This window comes from Thermobia domestica, chromosome 1 (genome assembly GCF_964235325.1).
Source record: "Thermobia domestica chromosome 1, izTheDome1.hap1.1, whole genome shotgun sequence".
Lineage (NCBI taxonomy): Eukaryota > Metazoa > Arthropoda > Insecta > Zygentoma > Lepismatidae > Thermobia > Thermobia domestica.
The window spans coordinates 231714290-231730865 of record NC_137454.1 but is presented as its reverse complement, the minus strand read 5'-3'; the positions used below and the strand labels follow the sequence as shown (position 1 = coordinate 231730865).

The 16576-nt window shown below is 35.5% G+C and overlaps 1 protein-coding gene across 3 annotated transcripts in view; it reads right to left on the bottom strand.

Moving 5' to 3' along the window:
• LOC145694598 (uncharacterized) overlaps window positions 1-2943 on the bottom strand; it is an 81058-nt gene extending 78115 nt beyond the window's left edge. For all 3 annotated transcript variants that reach the window (XM_081770993.1, XM_081770975.1, XM_081770984.1), the window contains exon 1: window positions 2791-2943. The gene's annotated coding sequence lies outside the window, so the exon portion shown is untranslated. The remainder of the gene's footprint in view (window positions 1-2790) is intronic.
• Window positions 2944-16576: the final 13633 nt, after the last annotated feature.

The window sequence follows — 16576 nt, the reverse complement described above, 5'->3', positions numbered from 1 at the left end:
CCAAACAGGTAAAAATCAGATGGGGCGAGGTCTGGGCTGTAGGCAGGATGAGGTAAGACCTCCCAACCCAATTCTTGAAGCTTATCTCGGGTCAGCTTGGCTGTATGAGGGCGGGCGTTATCGTGCTGAAGAATGACTCCTTTTGACAAGAGTCCACGGCGTTTGCTCCTGATAGCTGGTTTTACTTTGTGTTCTAGCATCTCAGAATAGTATAGGCTATTAATAGTTCGCTGATCTTCAAGGAAATCGCAATAGATTGGACCATGTGAGTCCCAAAAGATGGTCAGCAGCACTTTACCAGCGGAAGGTTGAACCTTGAATTTTTTGCGAACTGGAGAGCTAGTGTGTTTCCACTCTATACTCTGCCTTTTGGTCTCAGGGTCGTAGTGGTGGATCCAGGCGTCGTCGCAAGTCACTATTCTTTCAAAAAAAAGCGTCTCCTTCAATCAAACTTCGTTGCGTTAAGGCTTGACAAATGGAAAGCCTTGATTCTTTATGAGCGTCAGTAAGCTGTCTGGGAACCAATCTGGCACACGTTTTTCTGTACTTTAAAATGTTCCTAATGACATTGTGAACAGTTCCAACACTTACTTGAACTTCCTCAGCTATCATTTCAACAGTAATTCTTCTGTTATCACGAATAAGTCCGTCAATCCTCGATTCCAACGAAGAACCAGAAACTTCCACTGGACGTCCACATCGGGGTTCATCACCTACACTTGTTCGGCCACTTTTAAACCGATCAACCCACTTGTACACATTCGCACGGTTCATACAACTGTTACCGTACTGTCTCAACATTCGAGAAAAAATTTCACTTGGTTTTACACCTTCTGCGACTAAAAACCTAATGACTGAGCGCTGTTCTTCTAAGGTGCAATCTTCTAGAGGACTTGCCATGATGAATTGATATTTTTGAAGTTATGTTGACATAAAATTACGAAACAGCAGATCAGAGCATATCCCAAGGTTGCCAGCTAACACCCCTGAAACAAACAAACAAAAAAAAATGATTAGTGTTAAAAATATAGACTTTGTCTACTTATTGAATGATCCTCGTATATTGTTATGCTGTGCTTCAGCGCTTTGAAATCATTGCTGCGTACCGTCAGCTAACTGTACCAAAATTTCAGAAAATTACTTTGCTGCCAGATTGGTGGAAAATCTCCCCTATCAAATTTAAAGTATGTTGAAATGCAATAAATAAATAAATAAATGGGTTAACATTAGTGGTGCTCCTCGTTGTTACTAAACAATTATAAAATTCACAGGAGATAGGAGGTAAGAAATGGTGATTTGGAGTTCTTACGTGATCTTTAGGTGAGTAAGCTTGGGAATGGAGTTATGTAAAATATCTATGAGAAATTATTGTACATGTAAAAGTTGGTACTACTTGCAAGACGTGAAACTTTTGGCGGAAGGTTTTTGTGCTTCAGGAGCATGATAGTCTTGTTTTAAAAGGTAACGTAACCTAACCTAGTCTAACAATTTTTAATGTTTTAAGTGCTTTTTGTAGGGTTGAAATTGGAGGAACACCTCGAAAGTTAAGCTAAATAAATAACATAAAAATAAAAATATATACCGTAAAAAAATAAATGTGTAAACTTAATCTATGGCTTTCCCTTCGATCATACATTGGCCATGATTTTGAACCAAAAACTTATCTTCAAGCTAGGTAATATAATAATATTCATGACCATCTACAATTAAGGGTTAAATTCCAAAGTTGGGCGTCCGTTTCCAGCAAAATTTTTTAAAATTTACAGGAGAGATATGGATAATTTGATCGTTTGTGTGCTTGATAATGTATAAGAGTCTCGAAAAATCTGTTTATTTGTTATATATAAGCGGTTATAAACATGGGACTATACGGCGAGCGGAGGGAATTACTTGGCGCAAGGTAACCGAACAGTTGCATTGTGGGAAAGAGTTGAGTTGATTTTTAGTTTAGCGTCCCTTTCAGCAGCGAGGCTATATGAGACGTGGACCTACTGATTAACGTGGAATCCGAACCACATGAGCTCCCGCCGGACATTGTGGGAAAGAAACGAGCATTTATGTTATCAAAATGGCGAATGTACAAGGGCAATAAACTAACAGTTTTAACATTTGTGAAGCAATACGTTGATAACGAGCAAAATCTTTTAAAAGTTGGTGAAGAGCACGGATTAATTGCAGAAAGCGTAGAAAGGAGATAACAGCGAAAAATCGTGGCGAAAGCGGACGCCCAACTTCGGAATAAATGCCATAATTAATACCATGCTCTCTGATAAAATCTTATTAACATTAGCTTAATTAATGTAATACAAGCGACGTAACGTAAGTCGAAGGTGTGCGAGAATACTTGTTCACAATTTAATACAGCCATTACATATGGTGCAGTTTTACTATACGGATCTGTAGATTGTAAAATGCACGGAAAAATGTGAGGAAGTCTTTAATTTGACCATTTTATGTCGAGTACAGAACCCAACGAACGCCTGCGTGGCTTCTAACCCGTTCCTACTCCTACTGCTATCCCTACTCGTACTCCTACTTCTACTACTACTTATACTATGGATCCGTATAGTAAAACTGCACGTTAAATATTACGTAATTCATTGTTAAAATGATGCTGTACATTATTCAATTAGTAATACATTAGTTAGTAACGGATGCACTTGTTAAAGAAACTAGCAATAAGTGTTGATATGTCTTAAACATGATTTAGTTACTTCCTACGTGACACAATCTATTACTTAGGTAATACCAGATCGACTTAGTAAAAACAAACAAGTAAAAATAACTTACTTTACGGATCCTACATGTTGCGGGAAATTATTTTGAAAGCCGGATGGCTTATCACCATAGAGTTAGATGGTAGTATACATATATTGTTGAAATAGCTACATTGTTCTTTTGTTTCTCATTAAGGGAAATATTTGAATGGCGATGGTTCCTCACACCTTTGCGCCAATATGTTAAAATACTTGATATAGGTGGTTCTGTGGTCATAAGAAGAGAAAAATAGTCATTGAAGTAAGAGAAGTTGTTTTATTATTGAAGTATTCAGTAATGATGTAGTTGATATTATTTATGGTATATTTTATACGAAATTAATCTTGAAAATCAACATATATATATATATATATATATATATATATATATATATATATATATATATATATATATATATATATATTTGAAAATATGATTAATTTATAATTTATTGTTTATTTCTTGTTGTTTACAATATACCAAATTAGAGAAATTGAAAGAATATTATTAATCGTTGGAAACGACGTTCATACGCTACTTATGAAGGCGTGTTTGCGATTGACAAAGGTCATACTCTTTCATAATATATAAAACAAAAATATTATGTAAAGTGCGGCAGAACCCAGTGCTAAATAAAATGTAAATTTCTTTCACTCGTTAATCGTAACAAGTGTTAACGAAGCTTCTACCATTCGACTTGATTGATATTTGTGTATCTGTCGTCTGTTTGTTCCATGGTAACTCTCGTAAAATTAATCCGCTTTTAATGAAACTTGGTATATGAAGGGAGAGAAATAATCCTCCTTTCATTTGCAGAAATAATCCTATTGTTTAGGGGTGCAATTCATCAAGTATAAGGGGTCAAAGTGGGTAAAATCCACCCCATGTAGCAAGCTCACACATGTACAGGTATATGCAAGACAGTTTTCCAATATCAACCACGTTTTTTTTAATTGAGACGAATGGCATTAGAGCCGAGCTAAAAATCTGCCAAGAATGAAAGTGTGAGTTCACCTACATCAATTTATATATATATATATATATATATATATATATATATATATATATATATATATATATATATATATATATATGTGTGTGTGTGTGTGTGTGTGTGTGTGTGTGTGTGTGTGTGTGTGTGTGTGTGTTCCGCGGTAATTTTCGTTTAAAAATTTTCGATTTTTGTCGTAATATGCTATACATTTCCTTTGAGGCTTCCCAATCATCCCCTCTGTAGGGAATTAAAATCAGTAAAAAATAAATTAATGGAGTTGCCTTTCTATCTCTCCCTTCATTTCTTTTAATGTTCTACGATAAATTTTCTAAAATTCATTCGGTTTTAACACAAAATAATGTACGACGGAGTTAAATAAGTTGCCGGTCTCCGAAAGAAAACATGACGCCAGGTACACAGAGAGAGAGCATTTTACTGTTCTCTTGTCGTCTTACAACTTGACACACTTGGTACAGGGATTTTGGAGCAATCCCGTTCCATGATTATAAAACATTATGCTGCAAACCATGCCTGTACATCATTTGTGTTTTTACTATGACGTTATTTGTGTTTCTAAATTTAATTCTTTTCAGGTTCATCTTAAGTTTTGGGAAAATATAATAGTCTGAGGTGGCCGGATCTGGAGAATACGGGGGTGGTCAATGATATCGCATAGTTCATGCATTGTGATAGCATTCGCATAGCTTATGCATTGTGATGGCTGCTTTGTGGCAAGGAACATTGTCTTGCAAGAAGACGTTGATTTTGAAGTTTTCTTCGCCTCTTTTCCTTAAGCGCAGTGTGTAATTTATCCAGAATGTTCACATATCATTCAGCATTCTGTAGTGTGTTTTTCCAAACATTCACTCAGAATTATATTCTACAATAAAAAGCAAATTACAACCTTTACTTTCCCTGCGAAAATGTTTTGGTCTTGAGTGACCCACTGTAGTGCCCTTGCACAGATTGAGTTTTGGTCTTAGGATCGTACACATGTAACGGCAACGGCGTTTCTTCAAGAGTAACAATTTGTTTAATAAAGTTGGAAACAGTCATTGAAAAACGGCCCAACACACTCTGTGCAAATCCCCATCTTGTCCGCTACTGATAAACTATGGGGAGTTTGGACACCCACTTACGCGACAATTTATTTTCATATCCAGTTCCTGCATGATGTAATGCATATGCTCCACATTGATCCCTAAGTTCTCTGCAATACGTGACAGATCAATTCGCCTATCTGCAAGGATCGTGTCGTGCACACGATCCACAGTTTCCATGGCACCACTGTTTTGGGTCTTTCATAAAGCTCCGCTCCTCCTCCCCCCTCCTTAAATTGGCTACCTTTATGTGTTACATAAAGGACAGTTATTGATCGTTGTCTGGGTTAATTAATCAAAAATTTCCTTCGTTCTCATATTCTTTGCAGAGAAGTACTTTATGACTATTCTCTTCTCACATTTGGTAACAGCCATCAGGCTTCGCCATGGTCATTTCAAACTTGCAACTAAAGACAAATATTTGTAATATATTCATGATTATTTTGCAAAACATCCTCTGAAACACGTCTACATAAAACGTTAAAATGATTTTGAAATATGAGTTAATTTGCTGTGTTAGGGGGAAACTTATGTAGCCCCTCGCACATATTATTTGACTCCTTTCCGCAATCGCAGGTGCTTAGGATTAAAATCAGCCAAGAATGAGCGGTGAATTCAATCTCTTCATGATATCTTGTTTTGAATATTTCATGTTTTCATAAATATAATTTCACGTTTATTTTCTTTTTCCCATACGTTGTTTTCCAACACATGCTATACTAAAATAATTAACTAACAAAATGATCCTTGGACTCACGAGGAAACGCTCTTAAGTGTAAACAACCGATTTGGCTGGGGTCCGGATATGTGTTACGGGAGACCAAAGTATGAGACACGTATTTTGGCGTTTGGGCCCATACGCAGAAATTTCCGTAATACGGGGCCCCAAAGTGGCACTACGCTATAACTACGAAGCGAATGACGTTACTTGTACACAACCGATTTGGCTGGGGTCCAGATATGTGTTAAGGGAGACCAAACTAGGAGACACGTATTTTGGCGTTTGGGCCCATACGCAGAAATTTCCGAAATACGGGGCCCCAAAGTGGCCCTATACGCTATAACTAGGAAGCGAATGACGTTACTTGTACACAACCGATTTGGCTGGGGTCCAGATATGTGTTACAGGAGACCAAAGTAGGAGACACGTATTTTGGCGTTTGGGCCCATACGCAGAAATTTCCGAAATACGGGACCCCAAAATGGTGCTACATGCCATAACTAGGAAGCGAATGACGTTACTTGTACACAACCGATTTGGCTGGGATCCGGATGTGTGCTACGGGAGACCAAGGTAGGAGACGCGTAATTTGGCGTTTGGGCCCATACGCAGAAATTTCCGAAATACGGGGCCGCAAAGTGCCCCACATACCATAACTAGGAAGCGAATGGCATTACTGGTGCAGAATGTTGGCATGGGTTGGAATATGTTCTAATATATCCAAAGGTATGAGACTTGCGTTTGTTGTTAGGTCCCACAAAAAGGAATGCCGAATGTACAGGGTCCGATATTGGTAGATTTTCAATAAGGCCATGAAGTTGGCGTATGTGGTACCCATGCAATTCTGAACAGATGTTCAGCTGGAACGAGCCGTCGAGGGGGATCTGCTGCCCAGGAAGGTGTCAACGGAGCGAAAGAATGTTTGAGTTTTTCGCTTGCATTTCTATGGCTAGGATGTGTGGAAACCGGGCGGTACACTTTTGTGCAAGATAGTGGACATTAACATTTAATCGATACGGCGTGTGCTGTCAGGAAACCGGGCACAGTGGCGGAAGTAAAGTTTGCCGCTCTGTCAGGTTTTGTCGGAAGATAAACTACATGTCTTCGACTTGGGCTTATCCTCTACCGTCCTAATGTCCACATCTGTGGACAAATTAATTTAGTGTTTTCTAGACACATCAATTCGAAGTTGGTAATACTGTTTGTCTTATTGTAATGTCTATGGATCACACAACGCAAGGGAGAAAATCAAGCAACTTTTCACGTCTATGGAATGAACTGCAACAATGGACGATAAGATGAAAAGAATAACACGATCATTTTCACGATCTCCAGGTAATTATTGTCTGATATTTTGTTTAAATTTCTTTTTTAATGGCTTCTATTGTATTGATGTATTAAAATGATCCTGTCAGGAGATATTTTTGCTAAAATAAATACATTCAATTCAATTATTGACAAGCTATAGCAATTGAAAAAAATATGTCCACATGTGTGGACATTTGGACTGTATTATTATTCTTCAAGGAAGGAATATGTCCACGTATGTGGACATTAGGTCTGAGTTATGTTTTCTTTTTCGTAAATGTTGGTCTTGCATGGAACGTAGACCAACTATGTTAAGCAATGTTTTTCTTGAATTCAAATGAATTAGCATTAAAAACTCTAGTGAAACTTATTATTCACATTTAGTATAATTAATATTTATTCGTGTAGAAAACATACTATTTTGCAATACTTATCAGTCCTACCATTATTTGTTGCAGGATCTTCCCGGAATCTTCTTGAAAACGGACAACCTACTGAAGAATTTTGGAAAGTGTTGGATGACAGCAATTTAGACAGTAATTTTGATCTTATTAGTGATGACTCGGACAATGATAAGGACTATGAACCATTTTCTGACATCAGTACTTCCAGTGATGAAGGTAATTATAATTTGTTAGATTTAACCCCGTCATTAGGTCTACACGAAATCGCTTCTACAGCAGAGGATGGTGCCACAAATATTTTTGATCCACAGATGTTGCAACATTCTCCACAAACTGTGACTTCCAGTAAACCTCGCCAAATGAAAGAACGTTGTGAGACTGAAAAAAAAAGGTAAGAAGGTTGGAAATAAACGACCTATACAAGGAGACTGGAATGGTAAGAATCTTCAAAATAATTTTCCTGAATTTGATTATCCAGAGAAAAATCATGACGATAGGAAAGATTGGGGACCCCTAAAGTATTTTTCCCAATATTTTCCTGATGAATTATTTGTTCTTATGGCTACTGAAACAAATCGTTACTATCACATCAAAAACAATGCTATGCTCCGAACAACTCCTAAAGAAATGAAACAGTTTGTTGGTATTACTCTTTTAATGAGTTGTTTATCTTATCCTAGGGTTAGGTTGTACTGGGACACAACATTTAAAGTATCAATTGTTGAGCAGACTATGCAACGCGATAGGTTTTTCACTCTCAGAAATAATGTGCATGTGGTTTGTGATGTGCCTGATGAAGTAAAAGAGAAAGACAAATTATGGAAAGTAAGACCCGTCGTTGAGTATTGCCATAAGATGGTTTTATCATTACCTAGAGAGAGAGATGTTGCTATAGACGAACAGATGATACCTTTTACAGGGAAGGTAAACTTCAGGCAACATATTCCCCGTAAACCTAACCCAACAGGTCTTAAAAACTACATACTGGCAGGTAAAAGTGGCATTATTCTGGACTTCGAAATCTACCAAGGGCCCACAACACGTCTGGCAGATGAAGTTAATGAATCTCTGAAGCTTGGAGCAGGAGGTCGGGCAGTTCTAAGGCTTGCGGAAACTTGTCCGCCAGGTACAAACATTTACTTTGATCGTTTTTTTACAAGTGTGCCACTACTAAATATTCTAAAGAAGAAAGGAATCTCAGGTACTGGCACAGTTCTTGTTTCTCGTTTTCCAAATGTTGGGCTAAAGAGTGATGCTGATCTCAATCATGAAGGACGAGGATCATTTGATGCGAAAGTTAAACATGATGGATCTATTGCTCTGATTAAGTGGATGGACAATCGTTCTGTTGTTATTGCATCTACAATACACGAATCGGAACCAGTGCATAATGTCCATCGTTATTCCAGGAAAGATAGACAGTATGTACAAGTCACCCAACCCAACGCCATTGCAAAGTACAATGAAAACATGGGAGGTGTGGATTTGGTCAACCGTCTTATCTCGCATTATCGTTCTTATCATCGAACGAATAAATGGACTGTTCGTGTTTTGGAACATTTCTTTGACACTGCTGTTGTAAACAGTTGGTTGCAGTACAAAGATGACTGCAAGGCACTTGGTGTCAAAGAACAGAACACGCTTGATCTCCACTACTTCAAACTTCGAGTAGCCCAATCCTTGATTCATTGTGTTGACAATTCTGATACACCAACACATTTCTTAGAGCAAGATGAAGAACCTCCAAGAAAAAAAACAGTAGGACGTCCTGGAAACGTACAGTTGCCTACACCTGAATCAAGAAAAGTTGAAAATCTTCACTTACCTAAAGCCATGGACATACCGAATGCAGCTCGTTGCAGAAATGAGAAGTGCAAGGGAAAAACTAGAATTATGTGTACTTTTTGCAAAATATACTTATGTGTTCTAAAGGAACGGAATTGTTTCTTAGAATTTCATTCTCGTTGAAATAAAGAAGATCTGGTTCTTGAAATGTCAGAAGTTTTGTAAGAAGTGTGTTACTTGATTTTTTGTTATTGGTGAAGGTTATTTTTTATTGCCGATATTCATATATATTCTTTGTTTGTGAGCTGTTTCTTCTTTCTGAGTATTATATTTATAGAAAGCACAAAATGTACGCTTTGAAATAATAAATGCATAAGGTTTAAGAATTCATTGTTTTCTCAAAAGAAGATAAATTCTTCATTTGTCCACAAATGTGGACATTAGTATTCAAAGTAATAATGACCTAATGTCCACATATGTGGACATATTCCTTCAGCGCCACCTACATACTTACACTGAAAGGAACACAAAATTGTTGTATCATAGGCTCCAAAGATTAATGTTATGTATGAAAAATATAATTAATCCTGTCATGCTGATTTCAGGACTGAAGAGATCCCAGCCAAACCGGTTGTGTACAAGTAACGTCATTCGCTTCCTAGTTATAGCATGTAGGGCCACTTTGGAGCCCCGTATTTCGGAAATTTCTGCGTATGGGCCCAAACGCCAAAATACGTGTCTCCTACTTTGGTCTCCTGTAACACATATCTGGACCCCAGCCAAATCGGTTGTGTACAAGTAACGTCATTTGCTTCCTAGTTATAGCATGTAGGGCCACTTTGGGGCCCCGTATTTCGAAAATTTCTGCGTATGGGCCCAAACGCCAAAATACGTGTCTCCTACTTTGGTCTCCCGTAACGCATATCCCGACCCCAGCCAAATCGGTTATTTACACTTAAGACCGTTTCCTCGTCAGTAGTATCTTTTATATTCTAAGGTTGATTAAACTTTGACAATCCCTCATAAGAGGAACATGTAGCTTATCATTTCTGTGATTTTGGTGCATTTGTACTCTTATAAACTTTGTAGTTATATTTCAGCGCAATGTTTGACACACAGACGTAAAAAACAAGGGAGAATGAAAGGCAATGGGACAGGGAGATCATGTTTGTTATAATTGCATTAATAGCCTTCCTCATGTGTATGACGATGTTTCATTTCCGGGTTCTATCGAGTCAGAGGGGCATAGGTTTGTCCGGGTCGTACCGAATCATTCCGCGTCACACCGTGTCTGTCCGAGTCATTGGTTTGTCCGGGTCACATCGGGTCATGGTCTATTCAGGACACTGGATCTGGTGGATCATAAGTCTGATTGTCTATGTGTCTTTGGGTCACGGGTCATGAAGTTCGTGATCCATTCCAACACTGCTACAGAAACTTCATTCATTTTTTTTTAGCATATACTCACTTTAAACGTTCCTACAGAGAAAATTAAATACATATAACGGAAAAGTATGATCATATTCAAGACATTATGTTTATTTATATATTTCGTAGCTAGCGCTTCCTAGTAGCATGCACGGATCTCAAATTCATAGGTAAACGAGTACGTAACAATAAGCTCGGTTTGATTTCAAATGCACTGGAATTTTGCAAACCTTCCCCAAAATCGTAATCTCCCATAAGGTCATAAAGAGATAGCCAATGAGAATTGAGCTGATTTGATTGATAACCTACTTATTTATCACTTTCTTTGTAACCCTTAGCCCACATTTTATAATGGTAGACAACGGAATATCAAAAGCCACCAAATCAATTTTATTTTTATTTTATTTATTTATTTATTTATTTATTTATTTATTTATTTATTATTATTATGAATGAATTAATTTACAGACAACACAAAACTAGTTATAAAAAATTGTTGAAGATAGCGAAACAAAATTATAACAGTAGGAAAATTCTTCAGTCACACAATAAAACAAAGGCAATGTGGAAAATAATTAAAGAAGAGCTCAACATGCAAATACGTAGTACCCATATAAATAGCATAATTTATGAGGGCGTGAACATGACAAATCCAAAGGCCATAGCAACGTCTTTTAATAAATATTTCACAAATATAGGGCAAACTCTTATTAAAAACAAAGGAACTAGTAAAACTAACTTTCGGAACTTAATATTAAAAAATGTGATAAATCTATATTCTTGAAACCAGTAACAGAGAGTGAAATAATTATCATAATAAAACAAATGAAAAATTCGAATTCGGCTGGGTTGGACGAATTATCTAATAATTTAGTAAAAAGTTGTTACAAATATTTAGTTAAACCATTATGTTATCTCTCAAATATTTCAATCGCCACAGGAATCTTTTCTGATAAATTAAAGATTGCTAAAGTTAAACCTTTGCACAAAAAAGGTAAACGCAATGAAATAGAAAACTATAGACCGATATCATTGCTACCCATCATAGGTAAAATTCTGGAAAAAATAATGTTCAATCGGGTTATGGATTTCATTAATAAATATTCTATTATATCCAACACACAACATGGTTTTTTGAAAGGTAAATCTACTGAGACAGCAATTTTTCATTTTCTAGAAAACTGCAGAAAGTTACTGGATGAGAAAAAAATATCTATAGGAGTATTTTTAGATCTAACAAAAGCCTTCGATTTAGTAAATCATCATATATTGCTAGAAAAACTTAGCTGCTATGGTATTAGAGGCTTAGCAAATAAATGGTTTGAATCATACCTTAAAGATCGGAAACAAGTAACTGAAATCACAGGAATAGTTAAAAATAAAATTCAAAAATGTGTGTCAAGTGAAGAAACTATTAATCGTGGAGTACCACAAGGATCAATTCTAGGACCACTTCTCTTTCTTCTTTATATAAATGATCTTTCTGAAAGTATTAATAGTTCATGTGTGACTTTATATGCAGATGATACAAACATAATAGTTAGTGGGAAAGATGAATGCGAATTAGCTTCAAACTGCCAAACGGCAATGAACCAACTTTCAAGTTGGACGAATAAAAACGACCTAATCATTAATGTAAATAAAACATGTGCCTTAAATTTTAACAATGGTAAAAGTAATCAAGCCAATGCAATAATAAAAATAAATAATACAACAGTTAAATATGTAGAAACTGCTACCTTTCTCGGAGTTAAAATATCTAATAATTTCAACTGGGAACCACATATAGAACAGGTAAGAAGTAAGCTAAGCAAACTATGCTATGCAATTAGATGTGTAAGAGATAAGATTAATGTAAAAACAGCTAAGTGTATATATTACTCAAATTTTCATTCTACAATAAAATATGGCTTGATGTTCTGGGAAAATGCACCTAAAAGTATTGCTATCTTTAGGCTACAGAAGAAAGTAATAAGAATACTTGCAGGAGTAAAATGGAACTCTTCTTGCAGAAATATTTTTAAGGAACTTGGAATAATGAGTCTTCCCTCAATGTATTTGTTCGAAATATTAATGTATTTCAAAAAACATAGTAGTGAATTTATTGTTAACAAAGACATTCACAGTTACAACACAAGAAGTAAAGACGACATTCACTTGCATGCACATAGGACAAATATATACAATAAATCAGTTACGCACAAAGGTACTCTATTATACAATCTACTTCCATCATGTATAAAAAATCAGGTCTCGGTCAATAGCTTTAGATCCAAACTTAAAAGGTACTTGATAGAACAATGCTTTTACTCGGTTGAAGAATATGTAGAAAATAATTCGTATACGTAAAATTAAATGTATAGTAAGTAAATTAGTGAAACCATAAGAATCTATATGTAATAATAGTATGTATGTTTATGTATACTGGTATATATATAAATGACATGTCCAATTTCGTTGTATGACGATGAACGGATGCAATAAATTATGATTATGATTATTATTATTATTATTATTATTATTAATTATTATTATTATTAATTATTATTATTATTATTTACCTAAATTGAGTTATATATCGCTTGTTATATGTTTGAACTAAAGGAATGTCATGGAAACAGAATTTTGTTTAAAAGCTTAATATTTCATACTAAAAAAACTAGTTCAAATGTGGGACTTTGTATGCGTGTATATGGAGCTTCACTGCACGTTCTGCTCGAAACTAAGCGAACTGGATGTGGCGGATTTTTATACTAGGCACCTCATGTATGAGTAGGCCTATTTCATGGAGTATATATAGTATACTCAGGGGGTGTCTCAAAAGTCCCCCGACATAGGGTAGCTCTGTTATTTTCAGAGTTACAATAAATTGTAAGAGGAAACACCATTTCCAAATATGATGTTTTCAATCTAAAGTGAAGGATTTTTTTTTTCGCTGGACCCACAACATAAGTAAATGAAGTTACTGTCTTTTACGCTAACATGTCGATGGCCAGCCCCATTTCAAACATTCACTTATGTTGTGTGATTCCAGGTAAATGGCAACGTTGCATTTTCATTTAACATTGGCCGCATAAGGAGTGTATAGCCCAAACGGCTCGTTAGATTTAAAAAAAAAAAAAAAAAACTTCACTTTAAATTGAAAACATTATATTTGGAAATGGTTTTGCCTCTTACATTTTATTGTAACTCTGATAATAACGTATATATAATGGTCAGATAATAAAAACCAGAATTTTCCTCAAAGTAATCCTTGAATTGAAACCTGAGTATTGAGGTAAGTTTAATTGATCCTGTACTTGTTCGTATCTCAGCTTGCGACCCGTATCATATTTGTTTCATTGCAATGGAATCTCTTATGTATAAACATCATAAAAAACAACCGAAATCTTCCGCAAAAAAATTCTTCTACATTTAATCCATAGACATCTAACTGAAATGGTTAATACCTACTTATTTATGGTGATCCATACGTTTACCTATGTTTTTAGACTAAAAAACCAGAACACTTTATGAAAATTAACCCTTTATTTGGCTCTGTTGCTTACAAGCAACATCACATTCTATTGCGATATCCACACAAATTATAACTTCATTGATCTTTTAATTGGCATTATTGCTTTCATACAATATTCATATGCATGATTTGAGGGTCGCTTGTTTAGATATTTCTAATCTTCGACAACAGGGAGCATTCAAATTTAGTATTGTAGAAGCTTTATCCCCTACATTCCGCGATTTTTTTTAAATTTATGATTTCTTGCTTTGTAGGAAGATATTTCAACGAAACTGCTGCTAATTACTGGAAGTATTCTTATAATATTTGACCATAATATGGCAATGCTGCTCAGTAGTAACACATACGACTATTTTATGGCAATGTTACTTTGAAATAAACACCCTGTATTTTGTAACCAAAGTACAAAAATACTTTAAAAAGTACGAAATTATGATCAGGAGGACGTGGTTCAACCACAAAAATAAACTAAATATTTTAATAGTAATGCTATCAATGCTTGCCAATTAAAGTTAACAGCATATTTATAATTATACACTTGCTTCTAGCTGAAATATAATAATTATTTCTGAAATTAAATAATAGATCCACATTCATGGAAGGAGTGACACAATAGTATTCCTGTCACTGAGTATCGATGACCACCGAACATGTTAAGAGGGAAAATTTCCCCATTTGTTTTCAGATTTATCTGATGAATATGGTCTCCCCCGCAATTTTAGATTCTTTTCCCGAAATCCAGATGATTAGATAAAAATTGCCGATGGCTAATAACGGTATTCGCCAGGTTATGGCATATGCTGATGATGTAAATTTAATAGGGGATGATAGGAGAACAACAGAAAGAAATGCCGATGGTTAATAAAGTGGGACTTTTAAAATATCGCACAACTGAAATTGGCTTACGTTTTGCAGGGAGACTGACACATTTGGAATTTCGAGTAATTCCTGGGGGTACAGATGATGTAAATTCATACTGTGCCGGTTAAACCGGGAAGACGATAAAGGTAAGTGTTTTTAACAAAAGAAATTATTCTAATTTGACTTCAATACATTAAAGAGAACAAAGTTGATCGTTATTATACTTTTCCACATCTAAGGTAGTGACTATTTCTGTAAAGACCGAAAATTCCTGCCAGAACACGTTTCCTTCTTTCTTCAAAACTTAAAAAATTGGGATTTTTTGAATAAAAAATATGTTGTTTATTTAGCGTATTACATTTATTCATCGGAATTAAATCTGGCCTTTGTGCCACAGAGCAGGCCCAGTGTTTCTTCCAGACCTGTTTTTTGGGGGTGCACTGCCCCCCCCGGATCTCTGAGAGTGCCCTCCGGGAGGAGACCAAAATAATACATCTACAATATAATAATAAATTGAATAGTACGGTACCAGTAGTGCACCCCCCGGAACTCTAAGTGTGCCTCCCCGGAACATTTTTTCTGAAAGAACGACTGAGCAGGCCCGAGATTAAGGTTTGAGTTAGGTTAGGTTTCATATTTCTGTACCTATGGCCAGTGGCGTCGATTGGACATTAAAAGTGGAAGGGGGCAAGACATGATCTGAATATTGTGTATCAATGTTAGTTTCCTTGATTCATGTTAACACTTTGTTTGACGAAAGGTTGTATAAGTAATAGCATACTATCTTTTTCAATTAAAATACCATAGGCCTTATGCAGAGTCGTTTTGAAGCGCGATTAGAGCTATACTAAAGAGTTTGACTAACATAAGTCTCCTGCAGTAGTCAGTGTTATAGTATGATGCTAATCACACTTCGAAACGACTCTGCATAAGGCGGCATATATCGTATTTCATATTTCATTAAGTAAATTGACAAGAGCAACGCATGTAGGTACTAGACCTTTGCATTCTTAAACAACGAAAGTGTAAGAAGAGATTTGATTCCTTGCTCATGAACATCTTAAAATTCTGTCTGGAAAATGGTGTGACCAGATTATTTTTAATAACAAGTTTGCAAAACAAACAAATAGAAAGGATAATATTAACCATAGTAATGAATAATGAGGTTTGTTAGGTAGAAGTTATATTAAAACTGGGGATTAATGTACAACTTATATTTTTAATTCCACACATGCTGTTAAATGTATTTTGTTACTCTTAGAATGACAGTAAATACTATAAGCATATGCTACGACATTTAAAGAAATGCTTTTGCTGCTTCCCAAAACATGTTCGTCGCCATTAGGTGCAGTTTTTACTTTCTTTGAATACATCAAAACTCAACAATATTTAGAATCACTCCACACTCCAGTTATACAAAATAATCCTAAAATCTAGAAATATGTTGAATTCACTAAATTTAATTGTATATACACTCATAAACCCCTAAACACACCACTTCACTCGTATATTACAATGGAAAAGGTAGAAGTTGTTACTTATTACTCTCATTTTTATCAATAGTCCTTACTACTAGAAAGTTTTAGAAAAAGACATTTTAGGAACTGTCAACTTTTCTGCAGTTAAAGAATAACTAGCGAAAGACTTTTCTTTATTTTCTGTTATTTATTATTATTAATATTATTTGCGAAATGTTATCTC